At 42.6% G+C, this 16,778-nt stretch overlaps 1 protein-coding gene across 2 annotated transcripts in view; it reads right to left on the bottom strand.

The window, feature by feature from the left end:
* Window positions 1-16,778, bottom strand: part of AFF3 (ALF transcription elongation factor 3) — a 487,926-nt gene that overhangs the window by 177,822 nt on the left and 293,326 nt on the right. The gene's annotated exons all lie outside the window — the stretch shown is intronic.

The following is a 16,778-nucleotide window of genomic DNA, read 5'->3' as shown; positions in this document are numbered from 1 at the left end:
AGGGTCACACATCAAGCAATGTGCTAGAGGAGACCCTAATGTATGTGATTAATGTATCGCTTGAAAACTCTTAATTGCATAAACATTAATACCATTATCCTTGATGCAACAAAATACTTTCAGTCGTGGCATCTATTTCTGATGCCCAGTGGTTTTGTTGCAGAATACTCTGCACAACCAACAAGGCAGATATCTCCACTTTCCACTTTTTTCTTTCATGCCTTAACTGCAAGCAATTTTGTATATGATTAACCATGGACAAAGAAAAAAGGTAATCACCTCTTCTGAAATACTTCCAAGTTTAAAAAAAGATGCCAGGCACCATGGTAGCTTTACCTCCATGAAATTGTTTTGGTGATAAGAGTGTTCATTTAAACACACAAATTATTATCCTTCGTAGTGTCACAGCAGGATAATAAGTGTCTGTACTGTAACAAAATCCATTCAATAGATATATATCACAATGTTCTCTATGTAAGTGTTGAGTGTGCTTAGTGGTTGAGTGTGTGTGTGTGTGTGTGTGTGTGTGTGGAGGAGGCTGACTGTCATATGTGCTGAAGGATGAGCGTGTATGTATGCTGTTGAGTATTGTGTGTGATGGCTGAATTTTGTTGTGTAGTATCTAAATGTTTGTGTGGGGGAAATTCATAAATTTGCCCTTGTCATGCTTATCTTTTGGAAGGAAGGGATGCTATTCCTGGTGGTTCAGTTTAGTGTGTGTTGAGAAGCTGGATCCCTGATGGACCAGTGGAGGATAAGCTGGATCTCTGGTGGTCCGTGGGGGACTGTTGCGGTCTGCACCAATATCAGGTGTAGACCACTTTAATAGCTTCCTCACGGTTCTTGAGCTTAGTCAATGACTCACTGATTGTGGGTTGCTCTGAGAATCACAGGGTAATGCGAGAGAGCACTCCATATTGGGGCAGTCCTCAAAGCTCAATCAAGCAGGTGAGGGGCACAGGTCGGAGCACAGAAATCCTCCATGACGACATCACAGAGCTGGTGGATGTTAGAGACCTTGCACTTCCCCACCTTCCATTCAAGGATGCCCCACAAATGCTCAATAGGGTTTAGGTCTGCAGACATGCTTGGCCAGTCCATCATCTTTACCTTCAGCTTCTTTAGCAAGGCAGTGGTCATCGTGGAGGTGTTTTTGATGTCGTTATCACGTTGGAATACTGCTCTGTGGCCCAGTCTCTGAAGGGAGGGGGTCATGCTCTGCTGCAGTATGTCACAGTACATGTTTGCATTCATGGTTCCCACTGTTGCTCTCCAGTGCCGGCAGCACCATGCTTGACTGTAGGCAAGACACACTTGCCTTTGTAATCCTCACCTGGTTGCCGCCACACACACTTGACACCATCTGAACCAAAAAGGTTTATCTTGGTCTCATCGGACCACAGGACATGGTTCCAGTAATCTATGTCCTTAGTCTGCTTGTCTTCAGCAAACTGTTTGCAGGCTTTCTTGTGCATCGTCTTTAGAAGAGGCTTCCTTCTGAGACGACAGCCATGCAGACCAATTTGATTCAGTGTGCGGCGTATGGTCTGAGCATTGACAGGCTGACCCTCACCCCTTCAACCTCTGCAGCAATGCTGGCAGAGGTCATATGTCCATTTCCCAAAGACAACCTCTGGATATGAGACTGAGCACATGCACTCAACCTCTTTGGTCGACCATGGTGAGACCTGTTCGAAATGGAACCTGTCCTGTGAAACTGCTGTATTCCAGAAACACACTAGCTCCCTTACCCAACTCTGGATCATCTACACATATACACTATATACACTCTAAATCCTCTACACACACGCTAACACACAGTCTGAGTCCTTCAAACACACACCAGATCCCCTACACACACACACTGCACCACCTACTATTGCAATTGGATAAATACTTGCAAAAACATAACATACAGGGATATAATTTCTAATTAGTGGGGTAATAGCTGCTTGATCCAAGGAGACATCTGACTGCTATTTTGGGGTCAAGAAGGAATTTTTTCCTAGTTTGTTGCAAAATTGGAAGTGCTTCAGACTGGGTTTTTTGCCTTCTTTTGGATCAACAGCAAAAACATATGTGAGGAAGGCTTAACTTGATGGACGCAAGTCTCTTTTCAGCTATGTAACTATGTAACCTACACACACTACATTCCTGACATACACACTCTGGATCTCCTATAAACACACTAGATTCCTTGTAAGCACGCATATACTACATTTCCTAAACACACACTCTCTACAACCCCTACACACACTACATCACGTAAACACACACACTACAGCCCGTATGCACACACTTGCTACATCCCCTATAGACACACATACATTACATTACACCACAAAAAAACACAACATTACTGAAACCAACCTATTAACACAAAACCACACAACAATCAGCTCAATCTACACACACCCAATCCCATAAGCAGGCTCCAAGCATTGAACCAATATGCTCACTTTGAGATGGGGTGTGCTTATCATTGGGGATGACAAAACACACCCTATCTGTCCCAGCCCCCTTTTCAGTGGGCCGCTGTGATTATAAAATGCCTGGGCCAAAAAAAAATAATTCCCAGTCCGGCCCTGCCCGCTGTACACTTACTACTTTACATTGTATCAGTGTGTAATTTCTTCAGTGTTGTCACCAGGGCCGGACTGGGAGAAAAATTCGTCCCGGGCATTTTTTTATCACAGCGGCCCACTAAGAAGGGGGCGGGGCAGAGAGGGTGTGTTTCGTCATCACCAATGACAAACACGCCCCCTCTCAAAGTGAGCATGTTGGTTCAATGCTCTTCCAGGGCAGACCATGCGCAGAGCTCTGCTAAAGAGCTCTAGCAAGATAAAAAAAGCTCTGTATTTGTTCTGCACAGTGCAAGCAAATTTAATAACATGCTTGCACTGTGGTTCCTTGCAACTTGTCTCTGGTGTCTCTATAAATGGATACCAGGAGACAAAAGGGCCAGGAAAGAGTATTGTGCATGTGTTTGGAGCCTGCTTGTGTATATTGTGTGTGTAGAGTGAGCTGATTGTGGTGTGGTATTGTGTAATAAGGTCGGTTTTAGTCGTGTTGTGTTTTTGGTGTAATGTAATGCATATGTGGCTAGGGGCTGTAGAGAATATGTGTATTGGGGATGTTCTAAGTGTGTGCATACAGGCTATAGTGTGTACAGTATGTGTGTGTGTGTATAGGTGATGTAGTGTTTGTTGGGGTTGTAGAGAGTGTGTGTTTAGGGGTGTAGTATGTGTTTGTTTACAATGAATCTAGTGTGTTTATAAGGGATCCAGAGTGTGTATTTTAGAAATGTAGTGTGTGTGTAGGTGGTGCAGTGTGTGTGTATACAGGAGTCTAGTGTGTGTTTGAAGGACCCAGAATGTGTAGATCTAGTGAGTGTGTGTATATAAGGATTCAGAGTGTATAAAGGGATCTAGTGTGTGTATATGATTCAGAGTTTGGTAAGGGATCTAGTGTGTGTCTGGAACGTAATGTGTTTAGGAGTGCAGTATGTGTGTGAGGGGTGCTGTAGTGTGTGTGTGTGTGTGTGTGTATGTGTATATATATATATATATATATATATATATAAAATAAAATATGAATATGTTCGGAAGTATTGTGTGTGTGTGTGTGTGTGTGTGTTTGGTGCAGTGTGTATGTGTGAGGGGTGCAGTGGGTGTGATGGATGCTGTGTTTGAGTGGTGCTGTGTATGTGGGTGCTGTGTGTGATGGTGCTGTTTGTGCTGTGTAAGGGTGCTGTGTGTGAGTGCTGTGTGTGATGTGTGTGTGGGTGCTGTGTGTGATGGTGCTGTTTGTAAGGGTGATGGGTGTGAGTGCGGTGTGTGATGGGTGTGAGGGTGATGTGTGTGATGGTGATGTGTGCGAGTGCTGTGTGTGATGTGTGTGTGTGTGAGAGTGTTGTGTGTGATGTGTGTGAGAGGGCTTTATGTGATGTGTGTGAGAGGGCTGTATGTGATAGTGCTGTGTGATAATGCCGTGTGAGAGTGCTGTGTGTGAGAGGGCTGTGTGTGATGTGTGTGAGTGCTGTGTGTAATGTGTGTGAGTGCTGTGTGTAATGTGTGTGAGTGCTGTGTGAGTGCTGTGTGTGCTGTGTGTGATGTGTGTGTGTGTGTGATGTGTGTGTGTGTGAGTGCTGTGTGATGTGTGTGTGTGAGTGCTGTGTGTGATGTGTGTGTGTGAGTGCTGTATGTGAGGGTGCTGTGTGTGAGGGTGCTGTGTGTGATGTGTGTGAGTGCTGTGTGCTGTGTGTGATGTGTGTGAGTGGTGTGTGTGTGAGTGCTGTGTGTGTGAGAGTGCTGTGTGTGATGTGTGTGAGTGCTGTATGTGAGGGTGCTGTGTGTGATGGGTGTGAGAGTGCTGTGTGTGAGAGGGCTGTGTGTGTGAGGGGGCTGTGTGTGTGTGCTGTGGGTGATGTGTGTGAGTGCTGTATGTGAGGGTGCTGTGCGTGTGAGAGGGCTGTGTGTGATGTGTGTGAGTGCTGTGTGTGATGGGTGTGAGAGGGCTGTATGTGATAGTGCTGTGTGATAGTGCCGTGTGAGAGTGCTGTGTGTGATGTGTGTGATGTGTGTGAGTGCAATGTGTGTGAGTGCTGTGTGTAATGTGTGTGAGTGCTGTGTGTGATGTGTGTGTGTGAGTGCTGTGTGTGATGTGTGTGTGAGAGTGCTGTATGTGAGGGTGCTGTATGTGAGGGTGCTGTGTGTGAGGGTGCTGTGTGTGATGGGTGTGAGTGCTGTGTGTGATGGGTGTGAGTGGTGTGTCTGATGTGTGTGAGTGCTGTGTGTGTGAGAGTGCTGTGTGTGAGTGCTGTATGTGATGGTGCTGTGTGTGATGGGTGTGAGAGTGCTGTGTGTGTGAGAGGGCTGTGTGTGATGGGTGTGAGAGTGCTGTGTGTGTGAGAGGGCTGTGTGTGTGTGTGAGAGGGCTGTGTGTGATGTGTGTGAGTGCTGTGTGTGATGGGTGTGAGAGTGCTGTGGATAAATGTTATGTGTGGGGGGGGTAAAAAATAAAAATAACCAGTTATTAAGTCCTCCCCCTCCCTTCTTACCTTTAGCCTGGGAGGGGGGGGACCGGCACGCTGGCACCTGGAGAGAGTGGGAGGGGGCCGGCACTCTGACACCATTCCTGGTGGTCCAGTGGTGAGTGAACATGGCAACGCGCCGGATCTCGCGAGAGGAACCCGGCGGAGCTGCAAAATAGAGCTCCGCTGGGGTCCTCTCCCTCCCCAGCCGCATGTCTATTAAAGTGGGCCGGTGAAGGAGAGCTTATATCTCCCCACCGGCCCGCCATGGCACACAGCGGGGCCGGCGCTCGGATAGTGCCGGCCCTGTATAGACCGGCAGGGGAGATCCTGGGACCTCCCCTGCTGGCCACGGCCCATGGCCACCGCGGCCCACCGGGCATTTGCCCGGTGTGCCCGATGGCCAGTCCGGGCCTGGTTGTCACATGAAAAGATATAAAATATTTACAAAAAGAGGGATGTACTCACTTTTGTGAGATACTGTATGGTTTTACTTCCTCATCAATTTTATATTTGCAAACGACTCAAGGAATATATAAACTATTTTTGGGTAATAGTGTAGATAATGTTCTGGTTAACAGTTTAAGAGTTGTTTACACACTGCTCTTTCCAGTATTAATGGATAGAGACAGCGAAGGCTAGACCTTTACTTCACTTGTCACAATCAATATGCATACAATATACTGTCTGTGCTTCTGGTCTTGTATTATATGCGTGGTTGTATACCTTTTAATAAAGCTGGAAAAAATAAATCACAGAATCAGGAAGCCAAGCTGAGTCAGGGGTATCAAAAAAAACAAAGTAAACAAGAACAAGCAGACTCAGGAAACCAAAACAAAGACGAATGTAAAGCTCTCTTCTAGCAAACCTTAACAGGGCAAAGACATTATTATCTAAAAGGAATAAGTAGGCACTGTATGTCAGGCTTATTCTTGTGTGTTCAGAATACACGTGTTGGCGCATAGAGGATGACTCAGTGTACCAATTACATAACAAGGCCCCTAGATTAGAAGTGTGAAATACCCTTTATGGGTATGAGAGCTTCACTCCATCAAGCACACAGGACATTTATCTTTTAGAAGGCTGCTCTTTCTGAAAATGGAATCTACGTGAAAAAGTCTAGTCAATGATGACTGATAATATTTTTAGGAGCTCCCGGTCTTCATCTACTTATTGTGCATCTAGCCTCTGTTTTATGCTGTATCTTTGATCACACATAGCCATGCATCATTTAGACAGCAATTCATACTATGAGACACACTAAACTATAAGAAATATTCTGTCCCTGTACCCTGTCCCACATGCCAAGGTCCGATACAAAGTTGGTTACATGTATATTGCCCAACTGGGTGTATTACCCAAAATATCAATGGCTAGCGATCCTCTGTTATTCATTGTTGAATGTTAGCACTGTCGTCTTTGAAGTTGCTCTTCAAAATACCTTGATTATCTTAATCTAACAATAATTATTTCCATATGTTTGTTTGTTTGTTTTCATCAACATCTAAGGGTGGGTAGCTTAATGGGTAGCAATAACATTTCTTATCTACATTACTTAGAATATCATTATTCCGTTTTTTGCTTGCAAAATCACTATATCAGAATTAAATGGATAATTACTACACTAGAGATATATGAAAATCGCTCACATTTCATTCTGAGATTAACTGTAGCACCTGCATTCTAGTTAGCCAGATAATGCCATATGGTACAAGCATCTGAACATGCCACACAGCATGTTGGAAGAAACTAGCGTGGTCCTGCTTACATTGTATTTTCCTTGTTAGAATGTAAAAAAAGGCTTGTTTTATAATACATCAGCTTTTATTTGATGTTACTTTACTCCAAAACTCAATCAAAACCAGAATCCTGCATCTTTTTTATGAAACAAAATGAATCAGCACACAGTCCTCATCACATTTAAGTGATCGTGTACATAAAATCACTTGCCTAGTTATAAATTCCCCTTTATAACAGGCTGAATTCTAAATTAGTCATTATTTCAACACTACATAAAAGGCCGTTATATTTACAACTAAATTCCCATTTTTACGTTAGACATAAACAAACTTTAAATTGGCCTTAAAATGTGAATGCATTATGAATGGTGCTGCTATATTACTCTTCACTTTTTAATATCCACTGAAAGTAAACTGCATCTTCATTTTGGGGAATTATGGCTTATATTCTTGGAGCTTTATTAGTGTAAAGAAACTTCTTTCATGGGAAGAAAAAATAACTTTCAGTTACTTAAAGCGGTACTGTCACATCTCTGTGCCAAACCCAGGCGAAACAGCGATCCTTTAAAGCACATCTAAAGCATTGGAACTGTACAACAACACAGAATAAACCCTTTTTCTTTTAAAATACTTATGATATCTACATTTTAATACACATTAGCTTTACATTATGCGTATCTTATGCTTAGAATCAAATTTAAAATTCTTATTAGTATACACCTGGCTTCTTGGCTGCTGGTTTTCAACCATTTTAAAACAATTACCACTCATCTATGTCTGTGTTGATTTCTGTTTATGTTTATTTGCATGTCTTTGTTCTACTCCTGGTTTTGTGTCCCTTATCTCGTGTAACGACTAGAGGGCACAGTTATTGAACTATTTCTCCCAGCCAAACTCAATGGATGAGTGGGAATTTTAGCTTTATTTGTAAATGCCGTGCACGGTTGGTGCAAGGATTTCTGGCTATGCAGGTGAAGATGTATTTTGCTTTGTTTTGATTGTGAGTGATACATGTAATGTGTGCGCGTGTGTGTTGTCTGTGTGATAAAGGTCCTGAAGCCCAGTGAGATGCCAGAGTGCAGATACAGGGAGAACGGAGTAAGAGAATGCTCACTTCTCTTACTCCTGTCACTAAACTGCTAGAAATGTGCTCTCCTAGTGGCAAAGAACAATTGGGAATTGGAAGAAGTGCTTATATAATACAAAGGGAAAAAAACTAAAAAAAAAACAAAACAGAACAAGCCAAAAGAAAAGTTATAAATATGTAACATTTGCTCAGTACATGAACAGCAGAATAAATAGTTAATGATGAAAGGTTAAACTAGAAGCAGAGTGTAGCTGTTTTAAAAAAAAAAAAAAAAAAAAAAAAAATATATATATATATATATATATATATATATATATCTACACTGCTCAAAAAAATAAAGGGAACACAAAAATAACACATCCTAGATCTGAATGAATTTAATATTCTTCTGAAATACTTTGTTCTTTACATATTGAATGTGCTGACAACAAAATCACACATAAATTAAAAAATGGAAATCAAATTCTACAACCAATGGAGGTCTGGATTTGGAGTCACACTCAAAATTAAAGTGGAAAAACACACTACATGCTGATCCAACTTTGATGTAATGTCCTTAAAACAAGTCAAAACGAGGCTCAGTAGTGTGTGTGGCCTCCACGTGCCTGTATTACCTCCCTACAATGCCTGTGCATGCTCCTGATGAGGTGGCTTATGGTCTCCTGAGGGATCTCCTCCCAGACCTGGACTAAAGCATCTGCCAACTCCTGGACAGTCTGTGGTGCAACGTGACATTGGTGGATGGAGCAAGACATGATGTCCCAGATGTGCTCAATTGGATTCAGGTCTGGGAAACGGGCGGGCCAGTCCATAGCATCAATGCCTTCGTCTTGCAGGAACTGCTGACACACTCCAGCCACATGAGGTCTAGCATTGTCTTGCATTAGGAGGAACCCAGGGCCAACTGCACCAGCATATGGTCTCAGAAGGGGTCTGAGGATCTCATCTCGGTACATAATGGTAGTCAGGCTACCTCTGGCGAGCACAGGGAGGGCTGTGCGGCCCCCCAAAGAAATGCAACCCCACACCATTACTGACCCACTGCCAAAGCGGTCATGCTGGAGGATGTTGCAGGCAACAGAACGTTCTCCACGGCGTCTCCGGACTCTGTCACGTCTGTCACATTTGCTCAGTGTAAACCTGCTTTCATCTGTGAAGAGCACAGGGCGCCAGTGGCGAATTTGCCAATCTTGGTGTTCTCTGGCAAATGCCAAACGTTCTGCATGGTCTTGGGCTGTAAGCACAACCCCCACCTGTGGACGTCGGGCCCTCATACCACCCTCATGGAGTCTGTTTCTGACCGTTTGAGCAGACACATGCACATTTGTGGCCTGCTGGAGGTCATTTTTCAGGGCTCTGGCAGTGCTCCTCCTGTTCCTCCTTGCACAAAGGCGGAGGTAGCGGTCCTGCTGCTGGGTTGTTGCCCTCCTACGGCCTCCTCCACGTCTCCTGATGTACTGGCCTGTCTCCTGGTAGTGCCGCCATGCTCTGGACACTACGCTGACAGACACAGCAAACCTTCTTGCCACAGCTTGCATTGATGTGCCATCCTGGATGAGCTGCACTACCTGAGCCACTTGTGTGGGTTGTAGACTCCGTCTCATGCTACCACTAGAGTAAAAGTACCGCCAGCATCCAAAAGTGACCAAAACATCAGCCAGGGAGCATAGGAACTGAGAAGTGGTCTGTGGTCACCACCTGCAGAACCACTCCTTTATTGGGGGTGTCTTGCTAATTGCCTTTAATTTCCACCGGTTGTCCATCCCATTTGCACAACAGCATGTGAAATTGATTGTCACGCAGTGTTGCTTCCTAAGTGGACAGTTTGATTTCACAGAAGTGTGATTGATTTGGAGTTACATTGTGTTGTTTAAGTGTTCCCTTTATTTTTTTGAGCAGTGTGTATATATATATATATATATATATATATATATATATATATATATATACATACTGTACTTTTCAAAATAAACCCATGTTTCTATGAAAATTTAAGTTGATTTTTTTTTGTGGCCCACATAAACTTAAACCATGTTTATTTGGCCCGTGCTAGACTTTGATGCTTGACTTAAAAGATACTGTTACAGGGGAGAGGATTTTTTCCAACATGGTTGAATAATGAAGTGGTTTATACACTGATCAGCCACAACATTAAACTGACAGATGAAGTGAATAACATTGATTACATAGTTACAATGACACCTGTCAAGCAGTGGGATATATTAGGCAGCAAGTATAAACTCAATTCTTAAATTTCATGTGTTAGGAGCAGGAAAAACGGCCAAGCGAGAAGATCTGAGTAATTTTGACAAGGGCCCAATAGTGATGGGTAGATGACTGGGTCAGAGCATTTTCAAAATGGTTAGTCTTGTGGGTTGTTTCCAGTATGCAGTGATTAGTATCTACCAAAAGTGGTGCAACAAAAGACAACTGGTGCACTGATGTCAGAATCATAGATGCCCAATTCTCATTGATGCACGTGGGAAACGAAGCCTGTATAATCTGATCACACAGAAGAGCTTCTGTAGCTCAAATTGTTGAAAACTTACTGCTGGCCATGACAGAAAAGTGTCAGAACACACAATGCATCACAGTTTGCTGCATATCGGGCTGCATAGTCATAGACCGGTCAGAGTACCCATGATAACACCTATCCACGACTGAAAGCGCCTTCAATGACGACATGAGGTTCAGAATTGGATCATGGAACAATGGAAGAAGTTTGGTCTGATTAATCACATTTTCATTTTGGTGGATGACCAGGTAAGTCATTTACCTGGGGAACAAATGACAGCAGAATGTACTATAGGAAGAAGGCAAACCAGCAAAGGCAATGTTTTGCTATTGGGTCCTTGCATTCATGTGGATATTACTTTGACGCAAACCACCTACTTGGAGATTGTTGCAGGCCATGAACATCATTTCATATCAATAGTATTCCCTGATGGCAATGGCCTCTTTCAGCAGCATAATGCACCCAGCACACTGCAAACATTCTTCAAGAATGGTTTGAGGAACATGAGAAAGAGTTCAAAGTATCGCTTTGGCCTCCAAATTCCCCAGATCTCAATCCAATTGAGCATCTGTGGGATGTGCTGGAATGGCATATTCAATCCATGGGTACACCACCTCATAACTTTGCAGGACTTAAATTATCTTCTGCTAATGTCTTGGTACCAGATACCTTAGGACACGTTCGGAGGTCTTGTGGAGTCAATGCTTAGATGCATCACAGCTGTTTTGGCAGCATGAGGAGGGATTACATGATATTGGGCAGGTGAATTTAATGTTGTGGCTAATCAGTGTAGTTGCCTGGCTACATAGTACTAGCCCTTCGTACAAGAAATAGTTGGAATGTTGCAAACTTAGCAATACAATAGACAGTATGGTGTGGAGGTACGAACATTTCAGGACCAATCCCAGACCATAGCTAGCTGTTGGCAGTTTTCGTTTGTAATCACGATTATAATCCATGGTCAAAAATGGAGTTCTAAGTTCAGCTGCACATACACAGTAAGATGTGATTATATTAGACTTTAAGGTCAAAGTGTATTAGAATCCTGACAGGCATGTGTTCGTGAAAGAAAGTTTCTTGATAGATACCGTGGTTATATAAAGTGTAATTTTAAGTACAATAGTTTCAGTTTCAGCTTTGAGTAGAGATATGCCATGACATTCAAATGTTGACAGGGGCTTCCCTAGAACTGATAGTTCAGTTCTATTTTTAACATGTGATATGAGATGGAAATAAGAAAACCAGACACTTGGGGACTGAGAGCATCAAATTTACATTTTTGTGTAACTAAATCCTGTCATTAGACCGAGGACATGTGTGATGGATGCTTGCTGCCAAGGTGTCATTTTAGAAACTGATGCAAAATATTTTCAGTTTTCAACTTAAAAAGGAGCAGTTACTGCAAGCTGCTAATGAGAACAGTTTTTATTTAAATAACTAAAGAAGAGACAATGAGAAGAGAGAGTAGAAGAAAATAATATATAGCTTAGGACAAAATCATTGAAGAATCTATGAAAAGAGTAGTATTGTGGACCGGTGAGACTGGTGCAGCGTTGGAGAAGGTGAGTAAAAACACCTTTACAATAAGATCTATGGGGGCCGGGGACCAAAACATCCATACCAGTAGTGTTGCTAGTTTTAGACCCAAAATAGAGATATGATTCATCCTTTTACTTAAATTTTGCAACATGGTCAAGATAACTAAATACATATCTGTATTCTTGCGGTTAAAGATTAGTTAGTGACATAAGTGGTTGTGATACATGAGCATTATTTCAGCAGAAAATAATCTTAAATCATATAGTAGAGGGAAAAGTGAACATCCCCAACTTGTGCAATTCAAAAATGAAAATAAAAGTGTATACCTTAATTTATGTATCAGACATTTCTATTGTGGTACACATCTACACATTTTGTACACATGGATCCATGAGGAAAGTATACATATGGATCCATGTAACACAAAGTACTTGAGGAATAAGTGATTGGGTGGAACCTTAGCTTTGTTTCTTAATACCATTCACGGTTGGTGCAAGGATTTGTGACTACACAAGTAAAGATGCATTTTGCTTTGTTTTGATTGTGAGTGATCTATGTAATATGTGTGTGTGATATGTCTGTGTGATAAAGGTCCTCCAGCCCAGTGAGATGCCAGGGTGCAGATACAGGGAGAACTAGGTAAGAGAATGCTCACTTATTCCTGTCACTAAACTGCTAGAAATGAGATCTCCTAGTGGCAAAGAAGGATTGGCAATTGGAAGAAGTGCTAACATAATATAAATAAATTGTATAATTGATCTATTAATTGTGATCCCAAATAACCATGATCTGTTCTAGTTCAAACGCAATCTTAATTAGTTAACTGGATTTTAATACGTTTTAGACCCAAAATAAAGATATGATTCATCTTTTATCTGCATGGGATTTTTTTTCTTGTGTGGATTTTATGTATCCGGGAAAGATCGACTTTAATAATGGGATTGTTCGCTAAAGTCCGAATGGCCCTGTGCTAAATGAGGCAAAACGATCCAGCTGTGTATGGGGTCATTCAGACTGCAAAATCCGGACATTATTTATGCAGTTTAACACTGTACATATTTTGCAATTCAGGCACCAAGCAGGTGTGCGTTGGGTCCAGATTTCCACTAGACCAAAAACCGGACATCTGAAATTTAGGACCAAATTAACTTAAAAAAAACATTTTAACTATTTCCATTACCAGCCAGTTGGCAAATAGTTCAAAAACCCTTGGCGATGAGATTGTTACTTATGTGGTGACTTGCCAGCGTTTTCTAATCAGCCGCCACATTAAAAAAGTTCTTAAATATATAAAATTCTTGTGAAGGTCAATAAGACCCCAATATTACAATAAGGGAGGTATAAAATCTCCCTATGTCCGCACATGTTAAAACTAGCAACTGGGCAGCCATTGCTGCATAGTCACTAAAAAGGACCCATCTCATGGCTGTCCAGTCGCTAGTTTTAATTCCTGTGAAGGTCAATAAGACCCCAATATTACAATAAGGGAGGTATAAAATCTCCCTATGTCCGCACATGTTAAAACTAGCAACTGGGCAGCCATTGCTGAATAGTCACTAAAAAGGACCCATCTCATGGCTGTCCAGTCGCTAGTTTTAACATGTTAGTAGATGTGCCACCATCTGCCCCATAGGATATTAATTTTTTACTTTGTTAATCTTTCAGCGCTGATGAGCAAGCACTGGTCAGCAGCTTTGTAATTAACCATTGTGCCGCCAAGTTTACTTTATCAAGCTATCACCTTAGTGTCACAGTATTCTATTTAAAGGGTGTCAACCAATTAACAAATTATGTGCAAAATTAATCAATTAAATAAAAACAGTCAGCTTGATGAAGGCCTCTGTGTAGGCCGACACGTTGCACTTTTTGTTTCAATAAACCTGCTTTCCTGCAGCAATCCTGAGTGCCTGGACCCAATTTATTTTATCAAATGTTATTAAAACTGGTGCTTTGTAAATCTTCTGAATCCTATACTATGTATAGGATTCAGAAGCAAAAGCACTGTTTAAAAAATAAAAAATGTATAAAGACAAAGTAAAGTGCATTACAGAAAGGAAAAAGCATGCAGTGCTATGGCAATGACACATGGATTCAGTGGCGTACATATAGGGTCACAGGGGTTGCAGCTGCGACCGGTCCTGTCACTCCAGGGGGCCCGGACGCCCTGCGGACGCCTGCGATCGAGTGCCCACCGTCATGTTTTGCGGCCCTGGTCCGCGCGGCAAACTGCCGGGGCCATCATTCAAGGGGTCCATCGGGTGGCCGACGCTGTTAGGGCCACCCGATGGGTATGGATTTTCAGGGGGCTTGGTCAGTGCTTTAACAGCGCGACCTGGCCCCATGTGATGACATCACATGAGGGGAGGAAGTGACTGCCCCGGTCACTCCTTCCAGCATACACAGAGCCCGTGTGGGAGGAAGCAGAGGAGGGAACTCTGCAGTGGGAACTCTGACTCCCATCAACCTGAGCCACCAGAGGACCCCAGGGAAAGTCACCCTCCTGCACCTAAAATGTATATGTTTGTCTGTGTGTGTATGTGTGTATGTATGTATGTGTGCCTGTCTCTTTGTATGTATGTGTGTCTTGTGTATATGTCTTTGTATGTATGTGTGTCTGTCTCTCTGCATGTATGTGCCTGTGTGTGTGTCTTTATGTATCTATGTATGTATGTGTGCCTGTCTGTTTGTATGTATGTGTGTCTGGTCTGTATGTATGTGTCTGTTTGTATGTGTGTCTTGTGTGTGTATGTCTGTGTGTCGGTTTGTATGTGTCTGTGTGTGTGTGTCTGTATGTGTTCCTGTCTATTTGTATGTATGTGTGTCTTGTGTGTGTGTCTGTATGTGTATATGTCTGTATGTATGTATGTATGTGTCTCTCTATGTATGTGTGTCTGTGTCTCTCTATGTATGTGTGTCTGTTGGGGGGTGGTAGGGGTGGAGAGGGGGTGATAGGAGGTGGGAGGGGGAGAGGGATGGAGAGGAGGGGGAAGAGGGAGGGAGTGGTGGAAAGGAGGGGGAAGAGGCACGGAGGGCGGGGGGGGGGGGCATGGATCAGTTTCGCAACGGGGCCCCATGGATTGTGTGTACGCCACTGCATTGATTATATACAATGCCGAGTCATCTGTATTTTATTTCTTTTTTTAACAAGACTAAGACAAGCAAACTGACTTAATATGTCAGGTATAACAGCGTAAGTATTTCAGTTGACATTTATGCAGGTGTGCAGGTTTGTAGCAATTGGGGTACAAGAGAGTTGCAAGTATATTTTACTTGCAAGAAATATTGGGCTAGGTGCTAATGAGGCACAGGGGAGGGAGTGGGTATAGAGCATGCCCTTTGTGGTTAAAAGGAGTAGATAGATTTAAAATGTGTGGCCTGTGAAAATGGTCAAATTAAAGAAAAATACAATATTAGAGTAAAAAGTAGAAAGAGTAGAAAAAAAAGAGAAACAAATTAAATAAATATATAAATGAAAAAGAAAACCCAAGATGGGTTATGCTATGGCATTGTTAATGTTACCCCTAGCCTTTTTTCAGGGGGAGTACGGGGGGGGGGGGGGGGGGAGGGGGAAGGTATATCTCCCTGAGAAAATTAGTCCTGTTGAAAAGCACTTTTTTTAATCCGGGTACCGAATGCATCCGAGAGATGGCTACTGTCAGGATCCAAACCATAATTTCAGAACTTTACTGCATTTCATTTAATTTTGTTCCTGCAGTCTCTATGTTTTGCCACTAGTGACCTCCCTAACCACTAGATCTGAACTTCCCTTGTTTTTACCTCACCTGCCTGGGTTAATTACTTCACCTACAAAAGGCTACACCTTTAGATTAAAGTCGATGGTCATTCTGAAAAGACTTCTGTTCCTGTGAACTTTCCTTCGTCATTATCTTCCTGTTCGATATTAAAGGACCACTATAGGCACCCAGACCACTTTAGCTGAATGAAGTGGTCTGGGTACCAGGTTCATCTAGTGTTAACCCTGCAGCTGTAAACATAGCAGTTTACATTAGGGTTAATCCAGCCTCTAGTGGCTGTCTCATTGACAGCTGCTAGAGGCGCTTCCGCGCTTCTCATTGTGAAAATCACAGTGAGAAGACGCTGCCGTCCATAGGAAAGCATTGAGAAATGCTTTCCCATGGACTGATTAAATGCGCACATGGCTCTTGTCGCGCATGCGCAATCAGCGCTGACGTCGGAAGAAGGAGGAGAGTTCCCCAGGGCCAAGGGAGCCCGGCCCTGGAGAAAGGTAAGTGTTTAACCCCTTAACCCCTCTTGAGCCCAGCGGGAGGGGGACCCTGAGGGTGGGGGGGACCCAAAGACCCTATAGTGCCAGGAAAACAAGTTTTCCTGGCACTATACTGGTCCTTTAATCTTATCTACTCTACCAAACCTCTTAATTCCAAGCCGATCTACGTGATCAACCTTCTTGCTACCAAGCTAATTTATTTCCAACCTGAACTGATCTACAAACCAACCTGCATTATGCCCCTATCCTATATAACCAATATTGCAAAGAGTTATTTGCCAGTTTATCAGTGCTCCATCCAAGCAGGGGGCTGATTCACTAAATTACTGATTTGTTTGCTATTCTGATACCTTATTGTTTAGTTCTGTTTTACTTGTCTCACTATCCTATACTTTCATATATAGAATTACTTACTATCCTCTAATATCCTGTAAATAACCTGTCTGTAAACTATCACCTAAACTCTCTTTTCTATAGTCTCTCCTTTTTCTTACCTATAATTCAATTTATAGGTTTTCATGTTACCAATTGCCTAACTCTCTTTTCTGTTCTCCCTTCTTTAGTTACCTTCCTCTTTGGCTTGCCATTTGTGTGTAAATATGTCTAAAGTCTCAAACTAT

This window comes from Pelobates fuscus, chromosome 1, assembly GCF_036172605.1.
Source record: "Pelobates fuscus isolate aPelFus1 chromosome 1, aPelFus1.pri, whole genome shotgun sequence".
NCBI lineage: Eukaryota > Metazoa > Chordata > Amphibia > Anura > Pelobatidae > Pelobates > Pelobates fuscus.
This window is presented reverse-complemented; position numbering and strand designations above follow the sequence as displayed.